The 12,829-nt window shown below is 37.0% G+C and overlaps 1 long non-coding RNA gene across 1 annotated transcript; it reads right to left on the reverse strand.

Moving 5' to 3' along the window:
* Positions 1 to 6,699: 6,699 nt before the first annotated feature.
* LOC130140835 (uncharacterized) lies at positions 6,700 to 10,034 on the reverse strand. Its single transcript, XR_008818845.1, has 2 exons — positions 9,282 to 10,034; positions 6,700 to 7,302 (listed from the first exon to the last, which is right to left on the reverse strand). It is a non-coding gene; the product is annotated as an uncharacterized LOC130140835 (long non-coding RNA).
* Positions 10,035 to 12,829: the final 2,795 nt, after the last annotated feature.

Raw genomic sequence — 12,829 nt, forward strand, 5'->3', positions numbered from 1 at the left:
TGGTGGCTAGATAGTGGTGCATGTTGTATTTACCATATAGAGATTCATAAACCGGAGAAAGCCAAATCATGGTGAATCAAAGCTCACTGTAAGAAACAACAATAAAGTCGACGTAAAGTTCGTGGGATATGTCATTTTAATTCTAGATTCTGGTTTTATTTTGATGTTAAGAAACACATTTTATATTTTTGGACATGTGTGGCTACTCTTTTGAAATAATGAACAATAAAGTTTCTATGTTTTTTAATTCGAATAAGGTTGGGTGCTACAATATGTCTAATGGATTATATATATTGTGTTTAACTCCTAATGATATTTATGTCGCTTATATAGCTGAAAAGGTTATTTCCAAAAGACCTTTACCTAAGGAACATTCTTATGCATTGTGGCATAAACGACTTTGTCATATCTTTAGGGAAAGAGTGGAAAGGCTGAGAAAAGCTAACATCCTGCCTACTCTTAAAAGTGACCTAAAAACTTGCGTAGACTATTATAGGGGTATGATGAGTAAGATAAAGAAAAAAACTGTAGTCCGTAGTTCTGGCCAGTTGGAGGTCATCCACATTGATATTAGTGGACCCTACACGACAACTTTGTGTAGAAATTTGTATTTCATCACATTTATTGACAACTATTACTGATATTGTTATTTGTATTTGATTAAGAAAAAGTTTGAGTCTCTTGACAAGTTCAAGATTTTTCGAACTGAAGTCGAGAAACAGTTGGAAAAAATCATAAATGTTGTCATTATGGAAGACATGGTGATGCTGGACATCTTAAAGGGCCATTTGCCAAATATTCAGAGGATTTTGGGATAGTAGCTCAGATTACTATGCTTGGGAGTCCTGAACAAAATGGTGTGACTGAAAGACGCAATCACACTCTTATGGAAATGATGATGAGTATGATTAGTAAGACCAATTCACTTAATTATGTGGGGTGAAGCTTTGAAAACAACCCTTCACATTCTAAACCGTATGTCTACCAAAGCTGTTCCATTAACTCCTTTTGAGTTATGGACTGGACATAGACCTAGCTTGAACCATCTTAAGGTTTGGGGATCTCCTGCAGAAGTGAGGTTATATAATCTAAAGTTAAGTTTGTTAGACTCCAAAACTATTCAGTGTTACTTCGTATCTTACCTAAAACTCAAAAGGGTGTCGATTTTAGAATTCCAATGAAGGCACAAGAATTGTGAAATCACAGAAAGTGAAATTTCTAGAGTTTGATTTGGCCGAAGAAGATAGCTGCTCACAGACTATTAAGGATAATAGTATGGTGTGGACCATTGTCTTTTTCTATACCTATACAGACGATTGCGGAGCCTCCTATACCATAGACTGAGCCTGTTGAGGTCCATTTTCCTATGGTTGAGGCAGCTCCTGACGGAGTTTCTCAAGCCCTTCAAGTGTAGAATGAGGTTGTAGTAGCTCCACTCAGGAAATCCATTAGGCAAAGATAATCAGCTATACCACCAGACTATATAGTTTATCTAGAAGAGCATGACTATGATATCGGCTGTGTAGTTGATCTAGTGACTTATGCGGATGCTGTTTCTTGACCTCAATCAGATTTGTGGTTGAATACGATGAAAGATGAGATGCAGTATGTGAAACATAATGGTGTTTGTGAGCTTGTTGAATTGCCTAAAGGTCACAAGCCCATCGGCTGCAAATAGGTGTACAAGACTAAAAGGGCCTCCAAAGGAAAAATTGAGAAGTTTAAAGCCAGACTGATAGTTAAGGGTTTTGCTTAGAGAGAATGAGTAGACTCTGAGGCAACATTTTCTCTAGTCTCTTCTAAAGATTTTTTAGAAAAGATCACCGCATTGGTAGCTCATTCTGATGTGAAGTTACACTAGATAGATATTAAAACTATATTTCTGAATGGAGACCTTGATGAGGAGGTCTATATGGTGCAACCCAAAGACTTTGCAGCAGATGATTTAGGTCAGCTTTTATGTATACTTAAAAAGTTAATTTATAGCCTCAAGTAAGTTTCCAGACAATGGTACTTACAATTTCATAGTATTGTCACTTCATTCAATTTTGTTGAGAACAAAGTGTATCAGTGTATATACTTGCAAGGTCTATGGGAGGAAATTTATTTTTCTCGTACTCAATGTAGACGATATATTACTTGCGAGCAGTGATCTTGGATTATTGCATTAGACAAAGCGGATGTTGTCGAAGAATTTTGACATGAGAAACCTTGGTGACACGTTTTTTTGTCCTTGGCTAGGGATTGTTCTCACCGTGTACTTGGTTTGTCTTAGAGGGCATATGTTGATCGTATTTTGGAAAGATTCAGGATGCAGCATTGCAAGCCAGGAATTGTTCCCTATCATTAAGGGGTCATAAACTGAGTCTATCATAGTGTTCTCATTCAGATTTTGAGAAAGCCCAAATGAAGGATGCACGTTATATTAGTACACTTAGAAGTATCACATATGCTCAAGTCTACACCAGAATAGACATTGATTTTGCAACAGGACTTCTAGGTAGATATCGGTAAAATTCAGGACACAATCACTGGGTTACTACCAAGAAGATTTTGAGGTACTTAAAGTGGATAAGAGACTATATGTTGATTTATAAACATGTTCAGAACTTGCAGCTAGTAGGGTGTTCGGATGCAAACTTTGCTGGTGTTAGGATGACATGAAGTCAACAATAGGAAACATTTATATGTTAGCAGGAGGTGCGGTATCATGGAAAAGCGAGAAATATAAATCTGTGTCATCCTCTACCATGCAAGCGGAGTTTATAGCATGCTTTTTGGCCGCTACTCAGGCTATTTGGCTCTGAAACCTCATTAGAGAGCTAACCATATTTGATTTTGTAGATAGACCTATGCAGTTGTATTATGATAGTAACTCTGCAGTGTAACAAGAGACGTCTCAAGGGGTCCAAGCATATAGCGGTCAAGTTTTTTTACCATAAATGAAACAATTCAGAATGGTGATCGAGCAATAGAGCATATTTTCATAGATGATATGGTTGCAGATCAATTAACTAAAGGTCTTTGCCCTTATGTGTTTGAACGACATGTCATTGACATGGGCTTGGGAGTATCATGGGATGTTATTGTTTAGTGAGAGCTGTTTTTTTTTTTCGCTATAATAAAGTTTACATTTGTGTTTGTTACGTTTTGTGACATTTTGATATGTATCAACTCTTTTGCATTCAATAAATTGTTTATAAATGTATTGTTGTCATGTTGAAACAATGAAAATCTTAAGTTATGTGTAAATCTTGAGTAAAGGCTGGGGGCATTCAATTATTAGCCTTAAGGATATGTCTTATTGCACATAAAGTAAAGTTGACTATAATAAGACATGTAGGTTCATTGGAACCATAAATATATTTTCTGGTGACACATCAGGTTTTGTGACACTAAATGAGAGAATGTGGACATGATAAAGGAGACGACACACAAGGTATTACTCTATATAAGGTGTTATCCATTTACCACACTATCATATTGAATCCATATCAATATAGTTAAAAGCACTTGTAATCATGGAAGGCTCTGTGTGTATCCATGATTTGGTGTTTGGGACTTTATGAGATCAGATTGACTGTTAAGAGTAATCTCTAGACCAATATAAAGGTGTGCACATACAATATAGTTTTAATTAATATAGCCCAAGTGGGAGAATGTAACAACTTTTCTAATGTGGGCTACATTAATTAATATTGATAATTACCATTTTATGGGGTTTATCTAATAAAGTAAGATATAAAGATTCTTAATTAGTCTAATATGGGTTTGCCTAGTGTAGGCCAAGTATAGCCTGGCCTGTAATGAAAGGGCTTGTGGCTGAAAATTTTATAAAAAGTGCCCAAGTCTCTCCTCTAATCCTGATGCACAAATTACCTCACATAAGGAATAATTCCTGAACGTTAATTGTGAGGGGCAGTCTCATTGAACTAGTGATATAGAAGGTAATAGAGGAGAAGTACTTGTGCTTAGGATCGTTACTTTTCCGCATTAAGAACGATGAATTTCAAATCGAGTGCACAAATCCCTTTTCTTAATCCTAACTATGGATCTTGGGATGCCGTTTTGATGGCTTACAATATGTTCTTCAAGGTCCTTCCCGGTTCTGCTAGTTTGAATAGTTTCTTACCCTTGAAGAAGATTCGGACCTTCTTATCCAAAAAGTAGAGGCACTCAACCTTGCTTTCGCTTCATTAATAGTAGGAGCCGATTTTACTCACGATCCTTCCAATCCTTATGTTTCATGCTGAAATCGCATATTCACTTTCTACTATCTTGTCCTTTCAAGTATATTGACGACTCTAGTTCTACTCAAATGTTCACCTTCTATAGTCCATCTAAGTCTTCTCCAACTCCTCGTTTTACGACTTGTTCACCTGCTACTCAAGTCCATCTAGCTTTTGGACACCTTCTATGTCCAACACCTTGTTCGTCCTAGCTTTTGATGATCCTATCGAACTTCATCCGCATATTGGCTTGTGCATCTATCAACTGGTTCTACACCATTAATGCAAGTATTAGTATGCTTTTACCGTTTGTCAACTTCAAAACAATACATGCTATTGTGCTTTTCATTTGGAGAGCGAGGCGGGATGCCACATATATGCCAAAGTGCATAAATTGAAGACTAGTTAATGGCCGTGGTGCCCATCAACTAACATCGTTTTCTTTCTCATATTTTTTTGGGAAAATTCCAAATAAAAGTCTGAAGTGCCATCAATTTCTCAAATAAAAGCCTGAAGTGGATCTTATTTCAAATAAGAACATGAAGTGGCCAAATCGTTTTAAGAAGGGCCTAAAGTGGATCTTGTTTTAAATAAGGGTCTGAAGTGGCCATATCAATATCAAAGAAAGGCAAAACCTAGCTAGTCAAACGGCATTTTCGTCCTTTACTTTTTAGAATTTTTCTCTTTTTTTTTCTTTCTTTTTTCTTTCTTTTTTCTTATTCCCACTTCCCTTCTTTGGCCTCAGGCGAGGGCTGCCCTCGCCGAATCTAATGCAGGTGAAGGCGACGTTAGGCGAGGGTCACCTTCGCATGGGCTGGCAAGGCCAGACGAGAGTTGCCCTCACTGGATTTAGCGCAAGTGAGGGTAGCTCTCACTCGCGCCCAGGCGAGGGCGGCCCTCGCTTGAGGTCAGCAACCTCCGCCCGCCATCACTGGCCGGGGAGGGAAGAGGAAAAAAAAAAAGGAAAGTTAAAAAAAATTTACAAAATATACTTATAATTTTTTTACCAAAATACCCCTACCGGAATAGTCACCTATTGGCCGGCTAGCCAAAAGTCTTTATTTGAGACAATTTGACCACTTCATGGTCTTATTTAAAACAAGATCCACTTCAGGCCCTCATTTGAGAAAATGAAGGCACTTCATGCCCTTATTTGAAATTTTCCATTTTTTTTTTATGGAAAGACTATATTGTGCGAAATGTGAAAAAGTTCAGAGACTAAAGTGAACAAAAGAAATGTTCAAGAACGACATTGAACGTCGGCGAAAAGTTTATATGCTACCACGGTATTATCACAGACAGAATACTCGTAGGGTGGATGAGAGAGAATGCCCTAGGTACGTAAAGGTTTCTTGCTTTTGTTTGCAACCACATGCTAGGATAGACTAAGGGGAGGGTTACCGAGAGAGTCGTACCGAGGAAACTCGCACAAATGGAGAATCAAAAAAGTCGACATGTTACCCTGAGAGGATGCTTTTGAGGTGAGAAAACTCTATCAGAGATCTCCAGAATCTAACACCGATCTTATAGTTTTGCATTATTTGTAGCGGTGAAGATGACTGCACGGTATCATATTATGCAAACAAACAAGATATAGACAAAAATTGAGGGCCACCATAAGCTATAATTGACACCTACATCTACCAAAGCAATAGCAAGATTTGAACCCATTTCATGCACTTTATCGTTTTTGTCCGGACAGTTAATTATTATGCTTCAAAAGTTATTGACTACAAACTTGTCAAAGTTATATAAATTAAGGAAATGGTTAATACCACGAAAAATCACAAATTGATATACTTGTGACAAATTTACTTCAAACTAATTTTTTGACCATAAAAAATCTCAAACCGTTACACCCGTGACAAATTTACCCTTCGTTAGTTTCCGTTAAATTTTACTGTCAAATTACTTTGTTAAATGACGTATGATAGTTGACGGATGTACCAGTTTTAGGTTCATAGGTGTACTTGTTTGTATTTTTTGTGGTATTAATCCAATTTAATGGAAACTAATGGAGGGTAAATTTGTTATAAATGTACCAGTTTTTGATTTTTTTGTGGTCAAAAAATTAATTTGAGGTAAATTTGTCACATATGTACTAATTTGGGATTTTTTGTGATCGAAAAATTAGTTTGGGGTAAACTTGTCACAGGTGTATCAATTTGGGGTTTTTCGTGGTATTAACCTTTAAGGAAAATAATGATATATGGGGAAAAATTACTTATTTTTAGTTTTCATGAATTACAAACTCGAGAGAAAGTTACGATACTTGAGGCAAGTTTACTAAGGACAAGAAAATAGAAACTTACGATGAAAAGTAGGCCCTTCAAGGTTTGGAGAACATGAAGTAATTAATTATGTCTGAAGAAAGGTTACTATAACTATCATTTACAGGAGATACGAGAAATTATCATTCTTGAGGACAGTCGCTGATTATCGATACTATCAGCGACTAGAAGTTTGATGAAATTTACTCTACTATTCGATAATAACTAAAGTAAGTGCTAGAAGTTTCGTTTTACAGACCTTATAGATAAATTGTGACCCAATAAAAATAAATTACTAACTATAGGTGCAGCAGAAATTACAAGGAATTCGAGTGAATGACTGAGTGTAAGAGTAAATAATGTGATATTTTATCCCCTTTTTTTGGGCAAGGGCATAGGTGAAGTACTCAGCGTTTACGATTTCGCCCAATAATAAAAATCGTTGGCATTATGGTCCTCAATATAGTGACCCGACATAAGTTTTAGGCATAGACAATAATTTCACATGAATTATTGTGAGATCCGTATGTATGTATGTGACAATGTTCCATTTCCCCTAGGGGAAATATGTCTTCTGTCACCTCATTTCGGGGCAAAAGTCCCTCTTCATCGTGTCCCAAATGAAGGTGTTGTCTTTGTGAAATCAACTCCTTTGTGGCATCCGATGTGTACATCTCTTCGTCTCCTTGTTTGTTCTTTTCTATGTAAGGCCAGCTTTGAACAGCAATAGCCGGACCCGCAGTTGCACGGTGAGCCCCGAATTGAATTAGAATGACGCGACGCGACACGACCGTTGTTGTTCTCTGTTGCAATAATTGGAACACAGTTAAATTGTTGTAAGGACAACGGAAATAAACGGAATTAACAAAGATTTTATAGAGCAAGAGTGTTTGGAAGTGATATGTGAGTGCAAATTGAGCAATCGTAAAGAATGAAAGGAAGGGGGCTAATTTATAGAGTAAATAAAGTATTTGTGTCTTGATAAGTGATCGATCATGACCCAACGGAAACTTTAATTTTTTTTTTATGTCATTTACGGCCTCGATCGGTCAAATTAGGTCACTGGATCAGTGATGTGACTAGATTTTAGGGCTCCAAAAATCCTTGGCCACATGGGCCCAACACTTGGATACGGCCTTCAAAACAAATTTTGGGTCTCGGTCGGCCTATCAGAGCTGTCGCGTCGCGCTTTTCGTACCCTAAATGCACTATGAGGTATTTTCGTTCATTTCTAATGATTAGATGCTATATTAAATGAACGAGGGTCTCTCCCTGACCATACCTCACGAGACAGTGGGTACTTGTTATTTTGTTTTCTATTTAGTCTATGTTTTGTTTTGGAGTTGCCACTAGTCCTTATAGGTCGACTAGAAACATAATCGAGGTATGGGAGAATTACCCCGATTTCTATGAAACAGAGATTACATGGGTAAGGGGACTTGGTTACGCTAACAATTCCGACATCGAGATCCCTAACGCCCTTTCGGTATCTAAAAAGATCCGAAGTGTCTAAACGTGTCATGCGAGTTCACAAGGCCTATTCACTAATTCTAACCATTCTAATTGGAGATAAATCAATCAATAAGGAAATGCGCAATCATTTCAAATCACAAATGGCAATCCTAAAATGGTCTCTAAAATGAAAATCAATCAAAACACCCAAACCCTAGTGAAGCCCTAAAGGCTTGTTCATTCAAAGGATTATGTTATTTTTTAGGATTTTTTTAGGGGTTAAGACCCAAGGGAAGGGGCTAAAGTCCCTTTTAGGGTTTTTTAGGGGTTAAAATCCCTTTTTATCTCTAAACTAAGGAGCCTTCAAAAATACCACTTGAGCACCTCAAAAAATTTAAATTTCACTCAAAGTAGGTGGCCACAGATATTCTAGGTCATTTTGTGAATTTTTGGAAATTTTTATTTTTTAGATTTTTTTTTGAAAATTTTTTATTGAATTTCTCACATTCCCAAAATCCAATTTTTTTAACTTTCTGAAAAAAATTTATGAATTTTTTCGGAATTTTTTCAATTTTTATAGATTTTTTGGATTTTTCAAATTTTTATGAATTTTCTAAATTTTTCAGAATTTTTCAAATTTTTTATGAATTTTCTGGGATTTTCTGATTTTTCTAAAATTTGTATGAAATTTCCTTAATTTTCTGGAATTTTTCTGAAATTTCCTAATTTTCTGAATTTTCTGGATTTTTCTAAAATTTCCTATTTTTCTGATTTTTTCTGATTTTTTTTCTAATTTTCTGAATTTTCTGGGATTTTTTGAAATTTTCTGATTTTTTTTATTTATTTCGCAGGCAAACCAGACCGAACCAATTTAGACCGGTCCAACTTTAGATTGGTCCGACCAAGTCGGATCGGCCTGACTAGTGCCGATGGCGCTCCAGCAGGGATGGTACCAAAACGGCACCATTTCTGCCCTTCTTCATTGGGAGATTGTATCAAACACCTTGTGTGCATTACCATCTATGCCATCCCACTCTCACCGTCACTTTGGCTGCCACTCCGATGACTTTCCGGTCACATTCCGACTACCCTAAACGGTCCTCAACCTTCTCCTAATGGCCCTTTAACCATCCGTACCTATTGGATCATTACTAAACCTCCCCTAGCCATTGATTCACAAGCTGAAACATCATCACCTAAAACAGAGATCATTACCTAAAACTACACTAACATAGCCTATTCTACAACTAAATCAAACCAATGAGCATTCTATTGATTCCAAATCATTCAAACATGAATTCAAACTTAAAAATGATCAAAACGAACTAACTTGGATAAGCTTTTGCCACGGGAGAATGCAATGCGATGATTTATTGGCACCGGCAAGGGAACATTGATGGCCGACTCAATGCAGATCCAAAATCATCGATCCAAAACACACAAATCAAACAAGAAATGGATTAGAGACACAAAGGAGGAACTAATAAGCATCATAAAACCGAACAAGTTTAAAAATCACAAACGAATCAACTCTGAAAGTCCCTTCGGCATTTTGACAAACAAGTAATGTGCATGTGGGAAGCGTTTTTACCTTCGTCGTTGGGGAGCAAAATTGAATTTCTGAACCACGAACAAGTGATGATCTCGTCCCTTGGCACTTTTTCTACCAGCTCACAATCTTGGATTTGTTGAGAAAGTCCTAGATTGGGTAATCTAGGCTACTTTTCACCCGTTCACGATCAGCCTCCTCATTGGAACTTGGAGGGGAAGTCACGGTCAACAGCCAATTCACCGGCGCTCCTCCGGTTAGGGCGGCGCCGAACACTCGATTGCAGGACTTCTACCCTCTCCCTTTCACTGTCTCTCTCTTGTTTTCTCTCTAGCTCCTCTTTCTCCCTCTTGGGAATTTTCTCGAACGCGTTGTGTGCACGAACTCAACTTTTTTTCTGTTTTTCTCCACCTTCCCGAGGCCGTTCCGGGCACTAACCGACTCCCCAGTCGGTTAGATCAGTTGGGGAAGGATAGTTGGAGGCCCCCGGCTGTCTAACCATCCCCAGCACGTGCTGGAATGGGGGGCGGGCCAAACAAGTTTCCAAACTCCTCTTCCGTGCGTGCCCAGACCGGGTGAAGAAGAAGGCCAATCTAGGCCGGGTCGAGTCGGATCCGACCGACCCGAAAGACTCGAATTGGTCTAATTTTACAAATTTGACCTAATTTTGTCCCAATTTCATGATTTTAACCCCAAATTTAGACTCCTTGATACATTTTACCCTATAATATGGATTCAATTTGAATTTTTATTTCAATTAGGCCAAAAATCCCTAAATTTGAATTTGGTTCAATTAGGTTTTTGTTCAATTAAGTGTCCAAATGACCTAATTAGTCAAAATTGAGGCAAAAATTGAATTATCCATGCTCAATTAACCCTAGGGAAGGTATGGGCCTTGATTGAAAATTTTAAATTGAATGCAATCCCCAATTTGGGTCTTAAAATCCCTAATTTTCAATTAATTTTGGGGCTTTTTGATATTTTCATCAAATTATGAAATTGGACTGACCAATGTGCAATTAAAGGTCCCAAAATCAATTATTGTGGAGACACTATAGCCCAAAAATTACTAGAAAGCATTTAATTGGATTTTTGGTTCAATTAGAATATGAAATTGCCCAAACTTGGGGAAAACATATTCCCAATTGAAATTTTGTAAAATTGACATTGTAGGGATAAAATTGGAATTAAAATAAAACTAATCAATATTTTTGTGGAATTTTTTAATTCCATTTGGTATTTTTTTATTTTATTCCTATTTTTATTAAAATAAATTGAGGAAAAATTAAAGAAAAATCTAAAAAAATATATTTTTTGTTTAGAAATAGGTTCCTAAGCATGGCCAAGGTTTCTAATCCTAATTTTGTAATTTTTAGGTAAATTTGAAAAAATGAGTCAAAAATCAGATGTCAACAAGAGCCCATGGGACTTGACACAATCCGCTAGTCTGAGTGTCGAACCGTGCCATGCCCGGGTCGACACAACCTGCTGCCCAACCCTACACGGAGGCGACCGTTTCATGCTTTTTAAATCGAAAAAATGGGTTTCCTGTGGGTCCACATAGATCCCTTTTACTTAGATGATCCAAATCCATCTCAATGTATATATTAGGTTTACCGAATAATTTTCCGGTGCAGAGGTACATCGGCGAGAATGGGGTTAACTAAAGGAAGACCCTTTTCATGCTTTTAAATTCACTCCAATAGAAGTCCAGGACGATTAGCATGCTTAGGGTGGTTGATGTAGGTCGGACTAAATTAGGGTTTGCATCGCCAAACCAAACTAAACCGAAATTCTGTCCTTCTCTGGCCTAAGATCGCTTCGCAAATCGGACCGAATCTTTTTAGGCCGATGCAATTTGGTAACCCATTTTTGCCATTATTTTACTCAACCATGTTAATTTGATTGTTTGATGTGCTATATTAAATCACAAAAGCAAGAGATATGCTTTTAAAATTCTAAACTTTAGTCCATCTAGGAGAATAAGGAAAAACTAGCTCTCTTCCTTGATCACGTACCTAGTTTTTCTGAATTTAATTTGGAATAGATGTATTTTTCTTTATTAGGCTGAATTTTGCAATTTTTAAAATAAATTTCTCTACTTTGTTTAAGTGTGATGGCCGAATAAAAGACTTGACTGTTCAAGCAATAAAAGACTGAATAAAAGAATTTTGCCCGTGGGACGAAAATACCTTGACTTTTAAAATGATCCAAAAAAATTCAACGAAAAATTGACGATGTGTGTACTTATGCGAATATTTATCCCGCTCGTAAGGTTTCACGTGTTCTTTCTCATGGCTTAGGTTATTTCAAATTGAGCCCGGACAATAATTCTCATTCCACTATACAATAATTTGTTCCAAGGGGTGTCAAACGGGTTGGTCGGATCGGGTTTGGGTCGGGTCGAAAATGGTCCAACCTATATTGATCCATTTAACCCGTTTTGACCCATATTCATGTAGTATAAATTTAATAACCCATACCCGACTCGTATTCTAAAAGACTTTAAAATCCAATTTAGAAAAAAACTTGTTTCTTATAACGTTTATATTGCTAAAATGCTTCAATTGAATATAAAATAAGTGAAATTTTTTTATAATTTTAAAAAATAATTTTTTTATATTTTTATATATCTTTATTTTCTTTTTATTTTTATTTTTTAAAAATGAAAATTTTAATTTTTTTCCTTTTTCTTTTTTTTTTCTTTTTCCTTCTTCTTCGGCCGGCCGTCGGCGACCAACCGCAGGTGAGCTCGTCTAGATCGGCAAGCTACGAGCTCAAGCTCGACGATCCGACCGAGCTCGAGCTCGTCCGGCGAGCTCGAGCTCGTCTAGATCGACGAGCTTGAGCTCATCAGATTCCGAGGAGCTCAAGGCTCGTCCGGCGAGCTTCGAGCTTACCGATCTGGACGAGCCTCAAGCTCGCCGGAATCTAGCGAGCTCGAAGCTTGCTTGTGGCCGGCGACCGGCCGGAGAAGAAGGAAATAGAAAAAGAAAAAAATGAAAAGAAAATAAATATTTTAAAAAATTCTATTTAAAAAAATTATTTTTTTAAATGACACTTAAGCTATTTAGCCTACAAGGTTACAAGTTAATAACTTAAATGTGTCAAATATGGGTTGAATATGGGTTTAACAAACCCATATTCAATCCATATTTGACCCATATAAACTTGGGCTTTAATATTGCAAACCTATTTTGACCTGTTTTCAAAATTTCAAATGACCCATATTCAACCTGAGCCCACTAAAAATGAGTTAAAAAATGGGTTTCTGACCCATATTGCCACCTCCCAAGGATACTCACATAGTATCATATGCATGCATCATA

The sequence above is a fragment of the Syzygium oleosum genome, unplaced genomic scaffold (assembly GCF_021117445.2).
Source record: "Syzygium oleosum isolate NSW1041296 unplaced genomic scaffold, Sole_v2.1 Sole_v2.22, whole genome shotgun sequence".
Taxonomy (NCBI): Eukaryota; Viridiplantae; Streptophyta; class Magnoliopsida; order Myrtales; family Myrtaceae; genus Syzygium; species Syzygium oleosum.